At 41.7% G+C, this 20,998-nt stretch overlaps 1 protein-coding gene across 3 annotated transcripts in view; it reads right to left on the bottom strand.

The window, feature by feature from the left end:
- GSK3B (glycogen synthase kinase 3 beta) overlaps nucleotides 1–20,998 on the bottom strand; it is a 242,558-nt gene that overhangs the window by 168,609 nt on the left and 52,951 nt on the right. The window lies entirely within an intron of this gene.

Below are 20,998 nucleotides of genomic sequence, written 5' to 3'. Positions count from 1 at the left end.
GCCCTTGATGGCTTGCCAAAACTCAGTAAGTGGCCCTCAGCCTGAAATAATTGCCCGCCCCTGATTTAATCCTCTATTAGATATTGTGTGCTTTTTCAAGTTGACAAAGGAGAGGTGGTGGATGAAAGTCTGGTTTTCGTTTGCTTTTTTTTTTTTTTTTTAATAAAGCTTTATAATACAAGGGTGCTAGTCACTTGATGTGAAATGTGCAGAAGACAGGTTCTTGCCTGAAAGAGCTTGCAGAAAGGTGAGGGACACAGAGATGCATTTCAAGAGGAAGTAGAGAAGACCAAATAAGTTAGAAAACACACAGGCAGAAAGAAAACAGATAAGGGGTTACTGGGAAATAGAAGAGAGGCAGTAGATACGATTTGTTCCTGAAAAGAAAGAAATGGAGCAAAGCCTGGGAAGAAAAGAAAAACGAACAATGAAACAGAGATGGCAAAGTTAGGTCTAAATATCATTATCATCATGACAAAAGTTATTAATGGCAATTAAAAACAAAAAAATCAGCATCACAAAACCAATTCCTCTGGAAATGGACAGCTTGTGACAGCATAAGCATTTCTTGCCTCTGCTCAGAGGCTAGGGTGTACCAGAGATATTGTTCAAACCATGCTATTCAGATTTTGTAGTAGAAGCAATTTATTTAGAGAGGAACTGGCTAAAGTTTTGCAACACTACAACGTAGAAGGCCAGAGCAAGTTCAGCAGTCTGGTCCTGCAGACCACAGGGAGAAGAGCTTTGCAGCCAGATGGCTGTAAGGGAAGCACTGGACTGATACCTGAGCTGCCTTGGGACCTGAAAGCAAGGAGCTGATGCTTGTAGAGAAGTAAGACCCAGTATGAAGAGGATTAATATTTAAAGCAATAGCGCACTGTCTCCTTTTCCTATATGTTTGCTGGGAGGAAGGAGGTAGTATGTTAGGTGGTTGCTTGCTTTTTTTTTTTTGTTTTGATTTATACCAGGGGAGCAAGACTAACAGGAGAGGAGTTCACAAGATTCCCAAAGGGCATGTGGGGTTTTGAGCCCTGCCAAGGGCTGGATTCAAGATGCAGATAGGCACGATTAGGAAAATGGCAGAGAAGGTCTGAAGCTGGGAGGGTTAAGGCCATAGCCCAAAAAAGGGGCAAGAAGCCCGAGAAGCTAAAATCCAGGGCCAGACACCTGAATCCCAAGATGGGTGAGGAATCTGAGAAAGCAAGAACTACAGCCAGGGGCCTGAGAGGCGTAAAACCAGAGTCCGAAGGGCCCCAGTGAGGGTAAAGAGGCCTGAGGTGACCTGGCATTTAGTTTGGGGCAAAGTACCCCACCCAAGTGATGAAGAGTAACATCTGCAAGGCATGGGTGTAGCTGTAGGGGAAGTTGGAGACCATGGAATTATCCCTTAAGTCAACCTGGAGCACAGAGTGCCCCAACCAGCACCTGAGGGCAAGGCAGGGATCAGCAGGGTTTGGGTGGAGCCAACAGATGGGTAGTAGACACAGGCTCACTTTGGGACGCTGGGGGCAGCCTCCCTTTCTCCCAATCAAATACTATCAGCAAGGGATGGCAAGCAAGGGGGGGGGGGGGAGTGAGGGTACCTGGAGAGCCAGAACCTGACAGAAATCACAGAGCCACCAGGGGCATCACAGCCACTCTGGGGCTTGATCTTGCTACAAGAAGCTACTAAGGAAAGAGCAGCTTTTACAAGCACCACTTTGCTTTCCCAGCTGCAACTCCTAGTAGTAAAAAAGTAGCTTTACAGCAAACTTTGCCTTAATAAGAAACCTAATACTTCACTTGGATTTGTTGTACTTTCTAACTGTGAGTCAACTGTTATATGCTCATACCCCATGGGGACAATTGTCCAGGAAGCACACAATACTTCAATACCTTTGAATGTGAAATGTCTACAACAGAAGTAAAATACTTAAGAAAATATTTCTATTGAAAAGCTGAGACAGGAAGGAACAAAACATCAAATGCTAAGAAAACTTAAAAGCATCTCTAACATCAGTCCAAAGAGCCCGTAACAGTATATTTGCATGAAATAAGTTGGTTTCTAGTACATCAGTAAGCCAACTAAAATAAAACCCAAATGAACTGAACTGGAATAGGCCTTGCACAGGAGCCCCATGCAAAAATAATAATAATAATAATAATCAATCAATCAAACTACAGCTATGCAAATAGGCTCTCCAACATCCTGCACAGGCGCACAGATGTGAAATGGGAACTGTTCTATCATTATAAAGCTCTGCACTTCTATAGTTCCTTTTATCTGAAGGACTCAAAGCACTTCAGCAATGTATGGAGATTTAATATATTGAAGTATGACATGCATTTTACTGATGTCAAAGTTATTCAGAAGTCAAAGACTAAACTGGAAAATCCTAAATCCCCAACCCCCGTTCAAGCTCCTGACTGTGGCTATTGTTTTCTAGCTTCTAAATGGTACTCCAGCCCATTTTACAACCCTCTAGTGGGAACTTAGTGAGTCTTATTTTACCATTTAACCTTTAAACAACATTTGTCAATCTTTTTGGGGTAAACTTTAACCCAATTCACAACAGCTTTAAAAAACCCAAAACAAACAACACATTCTTGAGTGGCTGCTCTGTTGTAAAATTCACACGAAAGAAGAGACAAATTTGAATAGCAGTTATTATTAAGGGAACATTTCTGAGGTTCAGGCACAAAAATAAAAGCTTCGAAGAAACTTAATTTGCCAAGTATTTGCCATATGAAAAGCTGATTTCTTTTAGTCTTTGCTGAAATACATTTCCTCACACCAATACCGTACCGGATGCAGATGTCTATTAGTGACTCAGTCACAAACTCCATGACATGCTTTATAAACACTTTTAAGCAGTAGCTAAAAGAATGGGAAATACAGTTGATAAAATTTATTTTAAAGTAGAAAGACTAAGAGGCTGATCTGGCTATCTGTCAGAATCCTCTCCAATTAGCACTGGAGGAAACCCCAGTAGTCTTACTATTCTGATTTATGCTTTCATAGCTGGGGTTTCCCCATCAGCTATGTGAAAATGCTCTTCCTCCTTTCTCCTCTTCATTATCTGAAAAAAAAAGTCCAACTTAGCAAAATCCCTCACTTGTTCTTTTCCTGCTTTGACTTCGTCATCTTAACTTCTGTGCTACGAGTATGTCTAAATTCAAGTTTCTGTCCAAACTCCACCCACTTGCCAAAGTCTGACCTTCAATGACTTCCTTTTTCAGTCTCACTATATTTCAACTACCACACCCTCCTAAAACATCTTAGGATCCTTCCTCTCTGCACATGCAATCCCAGAAAGTGTCCTCAGCCTTGCACTGCACCATCTCTAAGCTAAGTCATGCTTATTTACGGCTGTCACTTACGTTACTCTGATTCTTCTAATCCTGCTTCCATCCTCTCCACTAACTTACATCCTTATTCAAGTCACTGAAGACTGCTTCCTTTCTAAATTGAAGGGCAAAGTCCAAGTCTTTTTCATAGTGTTTCACCTTATGTTGACATCTCGCAAACATCCAATAAATTAACTTTCCCTGGAAACCTTGGGATGAGACTGTTCTTTCCTAATAATTCCAGTCATGACACCTCCTTCAGGTTTTCCCTGGGATTGCTACATCACCTTCCTTTTTCCTTCCATTATCCTTTGTTTATGCATATTCACTTGTGCCGATTAGAAATGCTTAGAGACCCTGGCAAGCAGCCCCATGACTCCTGTCCATACTGACCACGCCATCACTAGACAGAATTCTCTTCAATCCTGCCTCCAACCATCCTGATGCTCAATAGGGGTGGGGAGCATACATTTTCACATCACTAATTTTTCTAAGAGTCTGAACTCAAATGCTTACACTTCCAACTTGAATTTTAGTTTTGGTTCAGTTGATTCAACTCAAAAGAATGTAAAGACGCAACATATTTAAATGCCCTCAACTGAGCTGTTCCCTTAGAACATAGTTTGCTTTTGAAGGACTCAACCAGGTTCTGAAAGCTGCATTAGGAGTACATATTGTACATTTTCTCTACAGGTATAGACAGGAGCAAGTCACCAAATAGGACTGATATTTCTTCCCATCCCCAAGTATCAAATGAATGCAAAAACTCACACAAAACTCTGGACAATTAAGGTTAATGTTATACTGTCTTATTTCAAATGGACTCAGTGCTGCCCCTGAACCCAAACTAGTGACTCGGCATCATGGGGAAGAGGAGAAAGCATGGAGGGAAGCAATCCAGTCTCCTTCAGGTCAAGGTTATTGCTACCGCCTATTATCCCCGGTAAGCATCTGGGCAGACAATTAGACTCCCTACAAGGCTTCCTGCAGGAAATGTGGTCAGACTCCAAAATTATGCAACTACACACACAACTGTCCACGTAATAATTGCCTTTTGGAAACTGCTGCATAACTCTAAAATCTAAGTTTTCATCTAACTGCAGCGTTAAGTTTACATGACTGAAGACAGCCTTCAAAATGTGAACAGTAAAAAACTAACACACCACTGTTCACCTAGTAATCTCGTCCAGATCAGGAAACTGTGCGCCCATTTTATGTGAAAAATGCAGGCTGTTGACTACTGGTTAAGGGTTCCAGAGACCTGACCACAGTGAATTACCTTAGTGAACATGACAATTAGGAAGATCAGTTAATAGCAATAAAGCATTCAATCAAGCCATCTCAACACACCTAAATGCCTCAATGTCTGCAGCCTACTCACCTGTAACAAGTTAACCAATAAGATGCTTTGCCCTTCAAACTCTTACAGATTTTCCATGCTTGTGTCCAGGCTCTGTTCCTGCTGGTGCACAGGAACAAAGCCTGGATTCTGGGCACTTACACACATGCAGGGCAACTGCTCCAACGCACTGGGAACAGACTCAATTAATCCAGTAAAATTGACGCACACTGGCAGCTTCACATTATATGCATCAGCAGTGCAGCGTACTTCCACAGTGAGAAAATGGTGGCAGTGCACTCTAAAACACGTTCAATATGCTTTAAAAAGCACACCGCCACCATTTTCTCAGCACAGAGGCACACTGATATACATGACACATAGGCACTTTTAATTAGCACACCTCGCTAATTAAAAAAGTGCCCCACACCACACTGGGAGCATGTGTAAAAGTGCCCTATACTTTTGAACAAAGCATTTCAGAAACTCCTCAAGTCAAAACACAAAAGCTCTTGTACTAGCCAGACCCTGGTCAAGAATACGATTGCTGGGCAAAACCAGGATATAGTCTGCTTAGACCGGGGGCGAGCAATTATTTCAGGTGGAGGGCTGCTTACTGAGTTTTGGCAAGCCATTGGAGGGCCCCATGACAGGCAGCTAGGGGCAGATAAATATTAATTTTCTAAATTTTTTAGGGGCCCTGCAGGCCAGATAGAATGGCCTGGCAGGCTGCATCTGGCCCGTGGGCCACATTTTGCCCACCCCTGGTTTAGACTTATCTTCCTGGTATGCTTTTACTCCCAGCATCACAGAGTAATACTTATGTTGTCAACTTAACAGAAATAAACTTAATACTGAGTGCTTGGTTTACAATTTAAAATGACACAAATAAAGAGATCTTTATCTTTACAAATATATGAAGATTAACCATTAATATATGAATACACATTATTTATTAGAATTAGGACATGAGCATAAAGAGTATAACAAATGACACGCAGCCTAAATGGATCAACGAGACTTTCAGGAGACAATGGCAAACCAGTACAGATAAAGCAATAACAACAATGCTTCACATGATCTCTCTCAAAGCACATACTATTTTAATCATGCTCCCAAGTTTACTAAAGGCAAGCAATATTTTCTCTGAGAGATTCCTTTCAATCCTGTGAGCCAAAGGCACCAAAAAGTAGTAGTTTTTACCCTATATCGGGTACATCTGACACTGCACATGGTTCCAGTGTTGTGGAGCACGAGTCATTTTCTATTAAGGAAAGGAGACAATTGTCTGAATGACCTCCATCTCAGAACAGACTAGCTAGACTAGTCAGGAAAACTTCAAACCAGGAGTCAGGCAAACGGATAACCATTGAATTAGCACAAGGTCAAGATCAATATTAACAACAGCACTAAGAGACAAGAGGAAAAGAAATACAATAATGGTCTACACTAGTGGTTTCCCAAACTGACAGATCGCAAACCACCAACTTAAAATGATACAACCTTATGTACCACCAGCACATTTTTCAATTCAGCCTTACATACCACCAGCAAATCTTTGTCACAACTAGACTGGGAACCGCTGGTCTACACACTAATGCTAAGAGTATAGGTAATAAAACAGGAGGAATTAGTACTGCCCATTTGTAAGTCTAACCAAGCTAATATTACTCGCATCTTTAGGAAAGATATGCATAGCTGGATCATAACCAAATTTCAGAAAGATCAGGTAGGCAAAATAGACTGGAATGCTTGTCAAAAGACTAGCCTTATTTTGAGCCACTAACCATTTTTTCAAGGTTAAGCTAATGAAAGCAGATAGGGGAGCAGGTTGCATCTCTTACAAGCCACCAAATCACAGAAGGCAAAGGATCCAGTTTCTTAGGAACACATCTGTGTGTAGAAGGGATATGTGCTGGACATCTCCTGCCATCCTTATTGAAATATTCTTGGAATTAAGAATTCTAGATGAAAAGTTACTAGCTAAAAACAACATGGGGAAATTCTATGTTGGAGCTCATTTTGTCAAAAGGAGCTGATCAGAGAAATAAAGAGTTAGGGCATGTGCAAGTACAAATGAACCTAACTTGACTACATCTGTCATGCATAAAGAGGGATTACTATCCCAACCACGTGGGTTAAAACACATTTCACAAAACTGGAAATAATTACAAGCCAAAAGCAAAAGAAAGCTCAAAATGATAGCTGAGAACCGTTTGAGGACATTTTACTAGATGCCCTAAAAGCCACACATCAAGATGCAACTCCAGCATGGCTAGAAGGCAAACTTTCCTTAGAGGGGAAGTGAAAGTTATTTTAAAAACCACAACATAAATGAAGAGGAAAAAAGGGAATCTGATAGAAATGAACCCAAAAAAGCCAGAAATTGCACCAAAAAAAAGTTAAAAGAGAAATCATGTATGCAAAGAGAAATCTATTGCCAACAGAGCAAGGGGAAATGGTGTATTATATCTAGAACAAAATGAAACACCTCCAGTGTACCAATTCCCTACTGAATGAAAACAACATGTCACTAAGAACGCAGAAAAGGAAGAGAATGCAGACTTCTTCATGGCATGCTGGAGAAGATGCATCTTCCATCCAACAGAAATGTAGTTGGATATTAGAGTAGATACTAAAAAATTCAACTGGTGGGGGGTGGAAATAAGCAGGTCTAGATAACTTCAGTCTAACACTTTTGGAATTGCTGGCCAAGAAGCCCCCAACATTACTGATGATGATTTTTAATACATTTTGATTCACTAGAAAATTTTACAAAAGGAGCAAAAGAAGAGTTAAATATTTAGAAAGGTATATTTAATATATGTAAATTCCAGGCGTGTCAGCCTGATGTCAAACCCAGGTAAAGTAACGAAATAGATGATATTGAACTTTTAATTATACTGCCCTCTTTTAATCAACATGTATCCATGAAAACTACACTGTCAATTCCAACTACTTTTTTAATGAGATAAAAAAATTTGGCTGCAAAATGTAATAGTGTTGGTGCAATATACAAAGGTATTTGTAATCCATTTATCTTTGTGCAACATCATATTTTAATTAAGGAACTAAAACAATACAGGTCAACATAGCCCGTGTAATCCAGTTAATATGACCCAAGTAATTTCTTAACTTATAATTAATAGTAAACCAATAACCATAAGTGCTTTACATTTCCTGTAAGCTCCACTAAATCATTTCTTGGTCCTGTGCTATTTCACATTTTTATTACTGACCTGGAAGAAAGCAAAAGCCTGACTAATGAAGTCTGCAGATAAGACTGGTAGATAACGAAAGGGAGAAGTGACTCAAACAAAGCAATCAGAATCTGTGGGCAAAGTCAGTACTAATAGCTAGGTATCAAGGTCACGCAAATAGGAATAAAGAACATAAACTAAGCTTACATTCAAGGGAGTGACCCTGGGACGCAGTAACTCCAGCTTATGACTTGGGGTAGATAATCAGCTGGCCATGAGCTGCCAGGGCAACAGTGTGGCCAGAAGAGCTATGTATATACAGACATTCCCTTGATGTATAAACAGAAAAATATCCAAGAGGAGGAAGAAACTATATTTACCTTTATTTGGTACCAGTCAGGAAGGATGCTGGAAAACAGGAGAGGATTGAAAGAAACCGCTAAAATGATTGAAAATATGATTTACAGTAAGAGATGTGAGGAACTTTAGCTACTTAGCTTAAAGAAAAGGTGAAAGGGTGACCTCCCCACAGTCTAAGTACCTGTGGGAAAACAACATTTAATAGAAACCCTTCAATCTAGCAGATAAAAGTACTGTAATACCCTATTGCTAGAAATCAAGTCTGGAGAAGTTCAGGACAGAAATGAAGGATACTTGTTGTTTTTTTTAAAACGATGATAGTAGTTAAGTTGTTTCACTGGTTATCAAGGACAGTGGTACATTCTCTATCATCAAGACGACAGGATATTATTCTAAAAACTGCTGTAGATGAACAACAATTGTTATACCTGAAGCAAAAAGGTCTGTGTGACACAAGGGGAAAATTGGACTGGATCAAAGGTGGCCAACCTGCGGCATAAATGCCAGAAGTGGCATGGACAGCCTATGTGTGGCATGCAATAGATGGAAGAGGGGAAAGGCAATACAGTGGCAAATAGGGCAGGCAGGGAAGGGGATCAGAGCAGCATGGCTAATTTGTGGTACCCACTAAACAGGTCAGCCCCCTTTGAACTAAATCAAGGATGCTCAACCCCCAGCTTGAAGGCCAAAAGTTGCCTGCAGTGCTCACCCCAGGTCAGGAAATTTCTTAGCAGGGGAACAGTTGCAATTAACACAGCCACTCCTCACACACTGCCAAGCCCCAACCTGTGTCGAAGATTAAGGCAGAGCTGTGTACCCTCCCGCTGGGGCTGGACTAGGGCCGAGCCACGCCCCCTCCTCCTTGTGGGGCCGGTCTGCCTCATCCCTCTTGGCTCCACATGGCATGGGTGGGCCCCACTGCAACTGTGCTGGGCACTGGATGGGGGCCACCAGCCTAATGCAGCTTGCAGACAGACCGGGTTTTGCCCACCCAGCCCACTGGCCAAAAAAGTTAAGCACCACTGGACTACAAGATTGTCACGGTCTCTTCATATCAAAATTATTTATCTATGGGGGAAAAAGCCACAACGTTTACCCAAGCTTTATCAGCACTACCACAAATGCTGGGCAGAGTTCTGTTAATGCATACAAAATTTCCTAGGGTAGTCAAAGTCAGCAAACGATCTGAACCAACTGAAGAGGTGCTTGCCGAAGCTAAAATTTAAAATGACTGTCAGGCTAGCTCTGACAACCGACCACCAGGCTAACGTGCTTACCCTCTCTGTAAATGGGGAAGCAAAATCAAACTGAGACTGGTACATGTCATCAAGGCTGCTGAAGTAGGAAAGAAGAATGTCAAGGAGAAGAGCACAGGGCCCAGAATTCAAATTTTTATTTGCTTTCCTCAGGGAAGAGGTTCCTCACCCAATACCAATGCAGTATAAGGTGGCAAAAGCTGTAATTCAAACAACAACAGCTGTCAACACTCTGACAACTTCTAAAATATTCTGTCCCACATCTTGAATATAAAAATCTGCAGAGCACAGAAAACAAAACCTTTGAGTGGTACAAAATTTGCTTTATGTAAAAAAACACCACAATGGTATTCTTAAAACAATATACAGGACCACTCTCAAACAGTAAAGGGACAGTGAACAAACAGACCAGACAGCTTCATTATACTAATAAGCAAGTAGAACAAAGTGATTTATATTCACGTCTTCTCGTGATAGAAAACAAAAATGAATGGGTGGCAAAGCAACTAATAATGACTGAAATGACAGGTAAGTAATGACTTGGCTTACACATATATGTCACATTAAAAGTACAGACACTTTCCTTTGTCCAAGCCCAAGTTGCTGAAAACATCTGTCAAAGGAGTATCAAAAGGCAAAACCTCCACTCTAGTTATTTCACTCAATAGTATGGGCATTCACCGGCCTTTAGGGGAGTCGCATAACAGACTCTTTTGGTAGGGTTTTGTACTGTAGGTAAAACACCGGAAAAAGAGGGATCTCATATAGGTCCAGCAAAAGTCTCATAATAAACTTTAGATTCACTATCAGGAGTCCTATTAAGGCTCTGAATACTGAGTCATCAGAATACAGTTTGCCTTTCTATAACGCAAGCTGCCAGAGTTTCTGTCATTAAGGATGAATGCCTAAGTGGCAAAACACGACAGAACATCTAGAAGGAAGGTCAGGCAATTTACGTCAGTCCTCTCCAGTGTGAATACCTTTACTCTGAACCAATGCAGAAAGCCAATGTCAGAGTACTAACCCTGCAGAAAGCCAATGTCAGAGGAAAAGAAAGGATGGGAAGGTGTTGCTATATCTAGCTAATCCATCTGTCACTCAGAAGGAATGATTCACTCTTTAGCAGATTTCACACATACACTTAAGTGAACACACACCAGTATTAAGCAACAAGCATTTTCTGAAACTCAGCCATGGCTCTTGAGGCCACCTCCTTCCCCCCACCCCAGTAACTATGCACAAGGATCCTATTGGAGAAAGCACCGCCTCAGAAAAATTCAAACAGCCTGGCTTATGATGCCATCACAAACCTAGACCAACACACCAATTTGTGTATGGGGGGCTGGGGAAGGAAGGAGAGGAAGCTGCTACTACTCCATGAAATGACCTTAAAATAGAAGCAGGAGGCAAGGATTTCTTAGTGTGATATCTTTTATTGGTTCAACTATGTAGTCAGGCTAAAGTTAGAAAAACTTTCAAATTCAAGGCATTAATTTATCAGGCCTCTGACAAAGACTATCTTGTGTTCAGAACCTGTCTAACTTTTATCTTGACTATGTAGTTGGGCCAACAGAAATATATCACCCTAAGAAATCCTTGCCTCTTGCATAATTTCTGGACAACCGCAGCTACAACATCACTCTCATGCTACCTTAAAATAGAAAGTATTTTCTTTCAAGACTAAGTCATCTACAAATTTAAGTTTAGGTTCTGCTTTGGAAAATGTGGAAACATGCAATTAAGGTCCTTCAAACACCAGCAGTTTATGCAGTACCATCAGCAGCCAATACTGCATTCTTTGTAACAGCCTATTTTTGGAGGAAGCGTCCCTTGTCCATCCCTCCCCCACAACTAACCTGATCACAACCCATTACGAATATGATTAAAATACTTTTATAAAAGAGAGGGAGGGGATATACTGAAATTGGATACAGCAATAGCATTTATTCTGTAGGAGCTAATCACTGGTTTTTCAAGTTACACAGATCATGAAATAAAGGCAAGACCCACAAAACTGGCTATACGTGAAGCCTTTGGAAAATACACAGGAGTGATAAAACAGCAAAGGAAAGGCAGTTCAAAGCAATAGGAAAATATACCTTACTGAAAACCAGATAAGTCCCTGAATGACTGCAGGGTTGAGAGGTCTGTGCAGTTACTGCACAGTTAGAAGTAAAATGTTGTGGATGTGGTTACTAATGAAATTCACTTGTATGCCCTGTGGTCAAATAATCAAAAAAAAAAAAAAACACACACACACACACAAATGATCTCAGGCAGCATTTCAAGAAGCAAAGTTAACCATGCTGGGGTTATCTTAAGGACATGTTGTCTTTTAAGGAAAAAAAAAACCCAGAAAACTAATGAATATGTTTTATTTTTAATTACTGTAGCACTAAGGAGCCCTAAGTCATGGACAAGGGCCCAATTCTGCAGCGTCTTGCAAACAGTACAAAAGACCAGTTCCTTCCAAGAAGAGCTCAGTCTAGGTAAGGGAAAAAAAAATGGTAAGAGATGGAGAGAGAGAAGGGGGTGGGGAGGAAAGACAGAACAAGTAAAAAAACGAAGCAACATTGATCAGCATGATTCTCCCTCTGCACCTGAAGGCTAACCTTTAAGTCTGTGGCATTTTCAAACAACATTGCTAGTTATGAGATATAAAATTCAAGGTGTTCCCATTCCACTTTACTGTCTAGCAAAGCATACATCCAGAGGGAATAGATCTTTACTTGGAAGCTTCCTCAGTTTTTCCTCAATGTTCAGACTCTAAGGTACACGTGGGGCTGACAAACCTGGTCAGAGCTTAGACCTTGTCCGTAGATGAAAGCAGCACTGGCATGATTTATTTATTTATTTATTTTTAATCAAGCATTGCCACAAGTCTGCTTACAAGTGGTCTTTTTGGTTTCCCTCTCACCCTGTTCTGAAGCAAACCCTTGTGTAACAGACCACACTGTTTCAAAAGGAGCTATAGCACAAAAGCTTCATGTGCAAACACCCTGTTCCAAAAGCGTGCACCACTTCAGTTACTCCTTCCATAACTCTCACCCAACGTACTCAAATGGGTCCATCTTGCTGCCTTTGCATATTCTACTGTTCCACGGTGATCCCAAATGAACATCACCTGGACCTGTTTCAATGTTGCTGGTTTACACCCAAGAATATCTATCTGCAACAAGTGCTCATTACATGTATGTGGATCCAGGGTCCACTAACTGGTTAGGTCCTAGCCTTCAGCAGTTGTTCCCCTCACTCCCCCCACCCCTGCAAAGGAAGGCATGGACTCAGCCCTCTCTGGAGATGGGTCTGTACTGGTCTCTTCAATGGTCACTGGGATGTTTGCAGTGGCCGTTAGAGAAGGCAGAAAAAGAGGCACCTCCTAACATTCTTCAGTACCACCTAAGTCAGGGAGTTGCAGGTGAACTCCAAAACTGCCCTGGTCACTACTGTGGGTGAGGTGGCAGGTACACAAGCATGCTGGACAGAATGCCAGCTTAGGGGGTGACCACACAACCCTGATTTGCGAGTGCACCCTATTTCCTAATCGTTTACACAACTTTGCATTAATCCTCTATGATACCGAAAAAGCCTTCCAGCAGTACAAGTAACGTGGAATCTGCTTCCAGGAACCTAATAAACTAGCACATTCACTTGAGTAAGTGTGACTGCCAGAAAGATACTGCAGCACCTCACAATGACAAATCCACCAATAAATAGTGTATACCCTTGTGGAATTTCTGAAGCACCAATAAGCAAGTACCTGATGTCACCTGTGTAAGCCGTTTTATGGTAACAAGTAGTTTCTGATAAGCTGCCCAGAGAAGTAGTTTGTTCATTGCTGACTGCTTCTGCTCCATTTCAAGTCAAAATTCAATTTACTTCAGGCTTAAGTTAATTAAATGAACAGTCAGAGGTACTCTAGTCTCCCCTTCAGACCTGGGACCATCCTTTCACCAGCATATTCATCCTCTCCATTCATTATAAACTTCTACCACTAAAAAAAAAGAAAAGATCACTTAAAGAACCTAAAGTAGCATTTAAAAATAGCTAAAATTAGGTACAGTTTAACTACTGAGCACTTGCCAAGGTGGGGATACAATTAAAGGATTCTGCATTCTCTTCTGGAAATGAATGAGTTACATTTACAATCCAGAACCCTACATAGCAATCCAGAACAAGCCTAAACACCTTCAAGAGCAAACTGGATGCTTATCTTGCTGGGATCCTATGACCGACCCCAGCTGACTTCCTGCCCTTTGGGCAGGGGGCTGGACTTGATGATCTTCCGAGGTCCCTTCCAGCCCTAATGTCTATGAAATCAATATGCTAGGCCAAGTCTCAACCTTTCTAGGCTCAAGACACCCCTTGGAAAATACCTTGAGCTCTTAGGTTTTCACTTTTTTTTTTTTTTTGGGACTACAGAAAAAGAGAGCAATTCTTCTGTTACAAAGAATTTAGAAAGACCATAACAGGTCAGAATCTAAAGGCTTTGAGCTTTCTGCTTCAGATGCAACTGTTGTAGCTGAACTATAGCAGATTTTAGAAAACATTCCCAGACAACCAGGCAACAGGAGAGCATGGTGCCTGAACCATGAGCTGGGAGTGGGCTGACAGTAGGGACTGGAGAGGGTGGAAGGGAGGGCTGTGACAACAAATAGCTGCCAACAGCACAGCCTAGTTGGCCTGTCAAACCCAGGACATCAGTCAAGGTTCAAAGAGACTGGGAGACTAAGCTGGCCGTGAAGTTCCTCTCTTCCCTGGCATTTTCTTATGTCTGCAGTGGAGAAGGAAAGTCCTACACTTTTAACCAACCTTGCAAGATACAGGACACATGGGAGGCATTGTGAAAAAACTCACAATCAAAATGAAAGGACTGAACAACAACATAAAAAACAAACAGACTCATTTTGCCCCAGTATTTTAAATTATGAGTTGTAACTGCACAGGATGGGAACAAAGAATTTTACAGAAGCAGATTAAATTACAAGGCTGAACAATGTGGGCTTCTCGCTACAGAAGCTGGTCCAATGTGCACCAGAATATACAGTGCCCCAAGGACAGGCAGCTGCCCTGGAAAGGGTTTAGAAGGCCTTTGGCAGTCTGCTGATTTAATGACAAACCAGCATGGGTTAAGATTCTAGTTCAGTTAAGAGGAGGATGTTGGCAGTGAAGGTAAAAATTAGCTGATAGGATCCCTGCTGATTATGTCCCAAAAGCTACTTCAAGGAAAGAGCTGCTGTTTCAGAAGAGATGAATTTACCAGCTTTCCAGTGTCACTTTGCCTGGATGCCTTTTTTACTAATTAACAGCACAAGAAAACAATGTGAAACTATCATAATTTTACACAACTTTGTATTAATCCTCTATGATACCGAAAAAGCCTCATTTAGCCTCACTTAGAAGACTAGGCCTCATTCACTTGTGGAAATGAAATGTAAGCCTGAAGCCTGTAAAATTGTTGGTCACGGGAAAGTTTACCAGTACAGGAAACATGCTATAGTTTATCAGTATAAACCCTTGCATAGGCACATTTATTCTGAGGACTGCAACTGTATTGGTTTAAATTCACACCTTAAGCTTATACAGATATGCTCTGTATGCTATTTGTTAGCTCTGACTACTATAACAACTTTTACTGGAAACAAATCCTGCTCAAGTAGATTGGAAAGAAACATTACAAAACATTTTACCTCTACGGGGAGAGTTCAATATAATACAGCAGTTGTTGTCAATATCTGTAGGTTTAGGGCATCCCTCCAGAACCTCTGTCCAGTCCCTGAACAACAGAAACTAGGCCCCACTGACTCTAAAAAGAGTACAATGAATCTCTTCAAAGTGCCTGGGAGTTCAGGCCCTTAAAGGAGCTTCTTATCCTGAACAGGACCGCTAAAATACACAAGTGTGCAGGCAAGCACAGGGGGAGCAAGTGACCAAAAATACAGACCTACCTAATTTGCAGGACACTCCCCCCCAATTTTGAAGGCAGAATGAAGGACCGGGCAACCATTACACAGGCAGAGCACAGTGGGCCCCCCACTCCCGACACTGATTGACTAAGGGGCTCCAGTGGCCATGCCCCTCACTGCTGATTGGCTGAGGGCTATCTGGTATGCAGCCCCACCCCTCAACACTGATTGGTGGAGGGGGTAGGGCCACATGACAGGCAGCCCTCACAGCCAATCAATGGTGAGAAGCAGCAGCCATCTTGCTAGTAGCCCATCAAGCAGGTAGGCCCCCCCCTCCCATGAGCTGCTGCAGCTCTGTCCCATCCACCACCACCCCTACAAATTTTCCAGGAAATACCAGTTTTCACAGGATCCACAAAGTCCATGAAATCCTAAATTTGATAGGTCCTTACCAGTAAGTCACTGAAATAGAATCAAGTTTCTCAGTAGGAAATCATGCTTCAGTTTGGCAAGAAACAGCTGGGGTTTTCAGCATCAGCTATGCTAGATTCAAGTGTGCCATGAGATTAAAAGGACTAAGTGTTTGAGTTACTGTTAATGATCCATTTAGATCTGTTATGCCATTTTGGATAGTCTCGCTTCAGAACTAGCTAAAGGGAATTACAAGGTTTTATTTCCCCTCCTCCCCCCAAATTCTAGTCTCAACACCTTGTGTAATAAATGGCAGACAGTGTTCTTTGAGTAAATCAAATATCTTTTATTACCCCAACTCAAACAGGTGTAAAATCCTTCTTAGCAAGCTTTTGGGTACAAATACCCTTCATCAGCCTGAGGAAGCATCTGTAGATGGTCTGTGCTCTTCCTATCAAACACAACAAGCAAATAAGAAATTTATGAAGTGCATTCATAGCTTTATAGTTAGATTCTTGGGACTCTGGTGGCAGAGAGCAGTTTGAAGGATACAAATGGAAGGTACTCAAGGGAAGGTACTCAAGGTTTGCACCTGATTAATACCTAGAAGGGGGTGGATAGCACACTCTTTTTTTTTGAGCACTGCTTTGTTACACAAATTAATTACATTTGGAGTAACTTCAAGCCACAAGGCCCTGAAAGCCAATTACTGCAGCAAATGTGCCTCCTACTTGCCAGGGTTCATCCCCGTCCTCCCCCACCCCCAAAAAGAAGGGACAATTCTGCCAAATAAGATTTTCTTCCAAGAGAAACTAGACATTCCAAGGTACAGAGGAACCAAGCCATCTCTTATAAGAGTTACAAATGTTACTGGGCAGAATTGTCACTTCTTTTTAAAAACATTTTTCCAAAATAAAATATTTATATTTGTCCTGACTTTTGAGAGATCATTGGAGCTAAACTGTTCTCAGTGGTGGTAGACGACAGAACAAGCAGCAATGGTATTACACTGCAGCAAGGGAAGCTTAGGTTAGATAGTAGGGATAATTGTCTCACTAGGAGAGTAGTAAAGGAGCATAGTAAATTTATATCTAAAGAGATGGCTTGGTCCCTCTGTACTGTGAAATGTATAGCTTCCTATATAGATATATATGGGAAGCTAGACATTCCAAGGTGTGTTTATATACACACACACATATATATATACACACACACATATATATATACACACACACACACAAAATTAGCAAGTCAACAGTGTCAGAAGCATATAAAAACAAAGTTCACACAAGAACATGATATGAAAGTGAAGCACAAGCCTTTCAATAAAATTATTTTAAATCTGAGGAGGAGACAATTCACACTGAATTGACAACAGAAGCACCACAAAGATTTGCTTAGACAGTATTTGTTTTCCCTTTCCTGCCATGGAAAGCCTTTGTTTTTATTTAAGAGTCTTCTCTCCCAACGCTGCTTCTCTCATTTAAAGCGTGAAGAAAAGTCAAAATGGCCCTACTTCCAAATTAATGAAGAGGACATCACAAATCCATCACAAGGGCTTCAAGGTAAGGCTCAAAAAATACAGGCAGTGAGGAGAGAACACTTGAATAAAATTTGGCAACATGAAAATAGGACAGAAATTCTAGAGAACAAAAAGTAAAAAGTAAAAGTGTTAGTAGTTTTTATGCACAGAAGCATATTACAAAATAATAAAATATAAACTGTATAATGAGGTTAAACATTTCACACACCTGCACTCTCCTTAATATGAATATTCCTCTAATAAATGAGCACTACATTTATGTCCCAAAATCAAAATTAGAGCTAGTCCTTTGCAGATAAAAGGATAAGTTCAGAATTGCCTTCCACTGCACCTACAGTAATCACAAACATCTCCTCTGCTCTAGATGTTTAATACAGAATATGTAGCTTTTGCTTCAGAAGCAAATAATGGAGAAAAGAGCTTTTGAAAAATATTTTGGTTTATAATTTGTTTTTAAAATTTAGAGCTGGCATTTTTTTTTTCAGAATTGTGCAGTATTAAACAGCTTTTAATGTTAAACAGCTATGAAATGAAAGTCTTTTTTTAAAGATGGATTATTTGCTTTATATTTTTATTTTAGTCAATTACTCCATTTAGCTTGTCATAATCAATAAAAGGTTAAAAACTAAGGATGTAGTCTAAACACTACTGAAAGCAATGCCAAAGCTGGGGAAGAACCTCAGCAAAGCCACTTTATAAACGTGTTACTCATAACAAAGGAAAAATGGACTCCAAACATTCTGCTAATTTTTTTTTAACTAATTTTCATATAAAATCAAGTTATAGAAGAAGCATTCACACAAGATTAAATGAACCACACATTTTCATCAGGCCAGTAAGGGATGTTTTGTTCCACAATCAAAACTTTTCTTCTTTTCAATGCAAAAACAGTACTGATGGTATGAACAAGAGGGCAGTGTATTAATTTAATGTTTTCCAATGAAGTGCCATCTATCTTTACTCTCAAGTCACTTGCCAGAAGATTATTTCCTCACCAATCTTAAGAAACACCTGATTTAGGTCAAGTGGAAACCAAGGACAATCCAATAAACAATGATAGTCTGTATTTTATTTCAAATCTTCAGGGATCTAAGAACCAGTCTTCATCATTAAAGCACCTACACAGTAGCCCACACGACAGCAGTAACCTGGGCACTTAATACAGTAAGAGGAACAGCAGTATAATTACCATAACAAAACCTGGCCTTGAGATGAAGCACAGAAAATAAGGGACTACTGTCACATCTAGAAAGAGACTACTTTTTTATTAAGTTTAATAAAACAGCAAATATTTCTATTTAAATTTGGACAGTTCACACTCATACCACCCATCCAAGTGATTCTTCACAGGCAAAATTTTTAACTCATATAGTTGAAGTATTGCAATACATAGCAAGGGTGGGAGGAAACTACACTGTTTACACTGGCCTAGCTGAGGAGAAACAGAATTTATAGTGAGAATTTGTTTCTCAATTTTCAGGTTCTAAATTCAAGATATCGTAACATAGCATTTTTCTAAATAAATTACAACCTGGCAGTGCCTTACTATAATGTATATTATAAATGCCTGAAATAAATTAGAGATAAAGTTCCACAAAAAAACCCTACTCCACAGGCAGAGTAAGCTGCTCTTCCTTTCCATTTCGAAGGAAAAAGAGAGGAATATTTAGCATTCATCCCCTGGAACACTACTGCCACCATAGAAGAAACCAGTTCTGTCCAGATTGCTATGATTTAGTCTGCAAAGTTAAACTGAAAATATTTCATAGCAAGAAATCTATAAGCAGAAGTCAGAGATTCTGCCATGCAGTCCACCCCCCCAAAAGCACTGAGTCCTTTTCTATAGAAACAATGTGCCTCTATACACGCACTTGTGGTGGTTTAACTAGAGCGACTGCGCACCACTCTAAGGCGCCCACAGGATCACATGTATTCAGTGTCCCATGCTTCCAAATGGCAGCGTGGACACCAACTAAAGCCCATTCGGTAAGCTTTTAGTTCAAGTGCCCACACTGCCATTTTGAAACGTGGGGATGCTGAATGTGTGATGCAGAGGCTGCTAGAGCATGCTAATTAACATGCTCCAGCAGACTTGATTAATCAGAGGCTGCTAGTGCATGCTAATTAGCATGCGGCAAAGCAGAAGTTTCCACGTGTACAAGTGCTCAATGATGCTAGGCCTAATGTAAAAACATATGAAGTGCAGATCCTGAAAAGGTATTTAAGCGCCTCACGCCCATAGATTTCCCATTCATTTCAATAGCAGTGAGACACCTAAATCCCAAAGAGTCTTGCTGTAATGCAGTGGTCACCAACAAGTCAATCCCAGAGGCTCTGACAGTCGATCTCAGTCTATCCCCAGACTGAGATAGACTGTTGGAGGCTCCCTGATCAGGAGTGGCGGGACACATGTGGCTGGGGTGAGCCACGCGCCTACCACCATGGCCAAGCTGGGTGAATGGGGCGATCCTCCTCTAAGCCCTGTTGCAAAGGAGGGAATGAGGTAAGGGCAGGGATGAGTGGGGCCCAGGGGAGGGTCGGAGCCAGCCCAGGCGGCTCAGTGACTTGGACGAGGGAGTGAAAAGCACCTTGTACTAATTCACAGGTGAAACTAAGATGTGGGGAGAAGTAGGCATGCTAGAAAGAGGGATAAGCTACAACTAGATCTGGACAGGTTACAGGAGGTGGGCGGATGAGAATAGGATGGGTTTCAACACTGACAAGTGCAAGGTGCTGCACCTAGGGAGAAAGAACCAGCAGCATACCTACAGGCTGGGGAATTTCCTTCTCATCAGTGCACAGACAGGAAAAGATCTTGGAGTCATTACTGATTCCAAGATGAACCAACATGGGGACGCGGTCAGGAAGGCTAACTGCACGTTGTCATGCATCCATAGATGCATCACGAGCAGGTCCAAGGAGGTGATCCCTCTATACAACACTGGCCAGGCTGCAGTTGGAGTACTGCATCCTGTTCTGGGTGCCACACTTCAGAAGGGATGTGGACAGCATCGAGAGGGTGCAGAGGAGCATGATCAGGGGGCAGCAGGGTAGGCCCTATGAGGTGAGGCTACGGGACCTGAACCTGTTCAGCCTCCACAAAAGAAGGCTGAGAGGGGATCTGGTGGCCATCTATAAACTGGCCAAGGGGAACCAGCAGGCAATGGGAGAGTCCCTGTTCCCCCTAGCACTGCTGGGAATAACAAGGCATAATGGCCATAAGTTGACGGAGAGTAGATTCAGGCTAGACATCAGGAGGCACTACTTCACCGTCAGGGCAGCTAGGAGCTAGAACCATCTTCCAAGGGAAGTAGTGCTCACTCCTACCCTAGGGGTCTTCAAAAAGGAGGCTAGATAATAACCTAGCCTTTCCTGCCCATGGTAGGGGAGTTGGACTTGATGATCTACTTAGGTCCCTTCCAACCATGAAAACTATCCAGGTGTGCAGGGGGACTCCCGTGCTGCACGCACCCTGGGAAAGGCCCAAGGGCCACATGCCATCCAGATCTGTGTGCCTCCAAGAGCCACACCAGGAAAATCCTTGTGCCACCCTGGTCCCAGCCTGCCCCCATGTGCAGACCTAGGGGTACACGCCCCCCATACCCCCCCTCCCCCACCGCACCCCTTGGAGAAGCCGCTTATGGCTCTATCCTGTG

The sequence above is a fragment of the Crocodylus porosus genome, unplaced genomic scaffold (genome assembly GCF_001723895.1).
Source record: "Crocodylus porosus isolate Cpor-Errol unplaced genomic scaffold, CroPor_comp1, whole genome shotgun sequence".
Lineage (NCBI taxonomy): Eukaryota > Metazoa > Chordata > Crocodylia > Crocodylidae > Crocodylus > Crocodylus porosus.
This window is presented reverse-complemented; position numbering and strand designations above follow the sequence as displayed.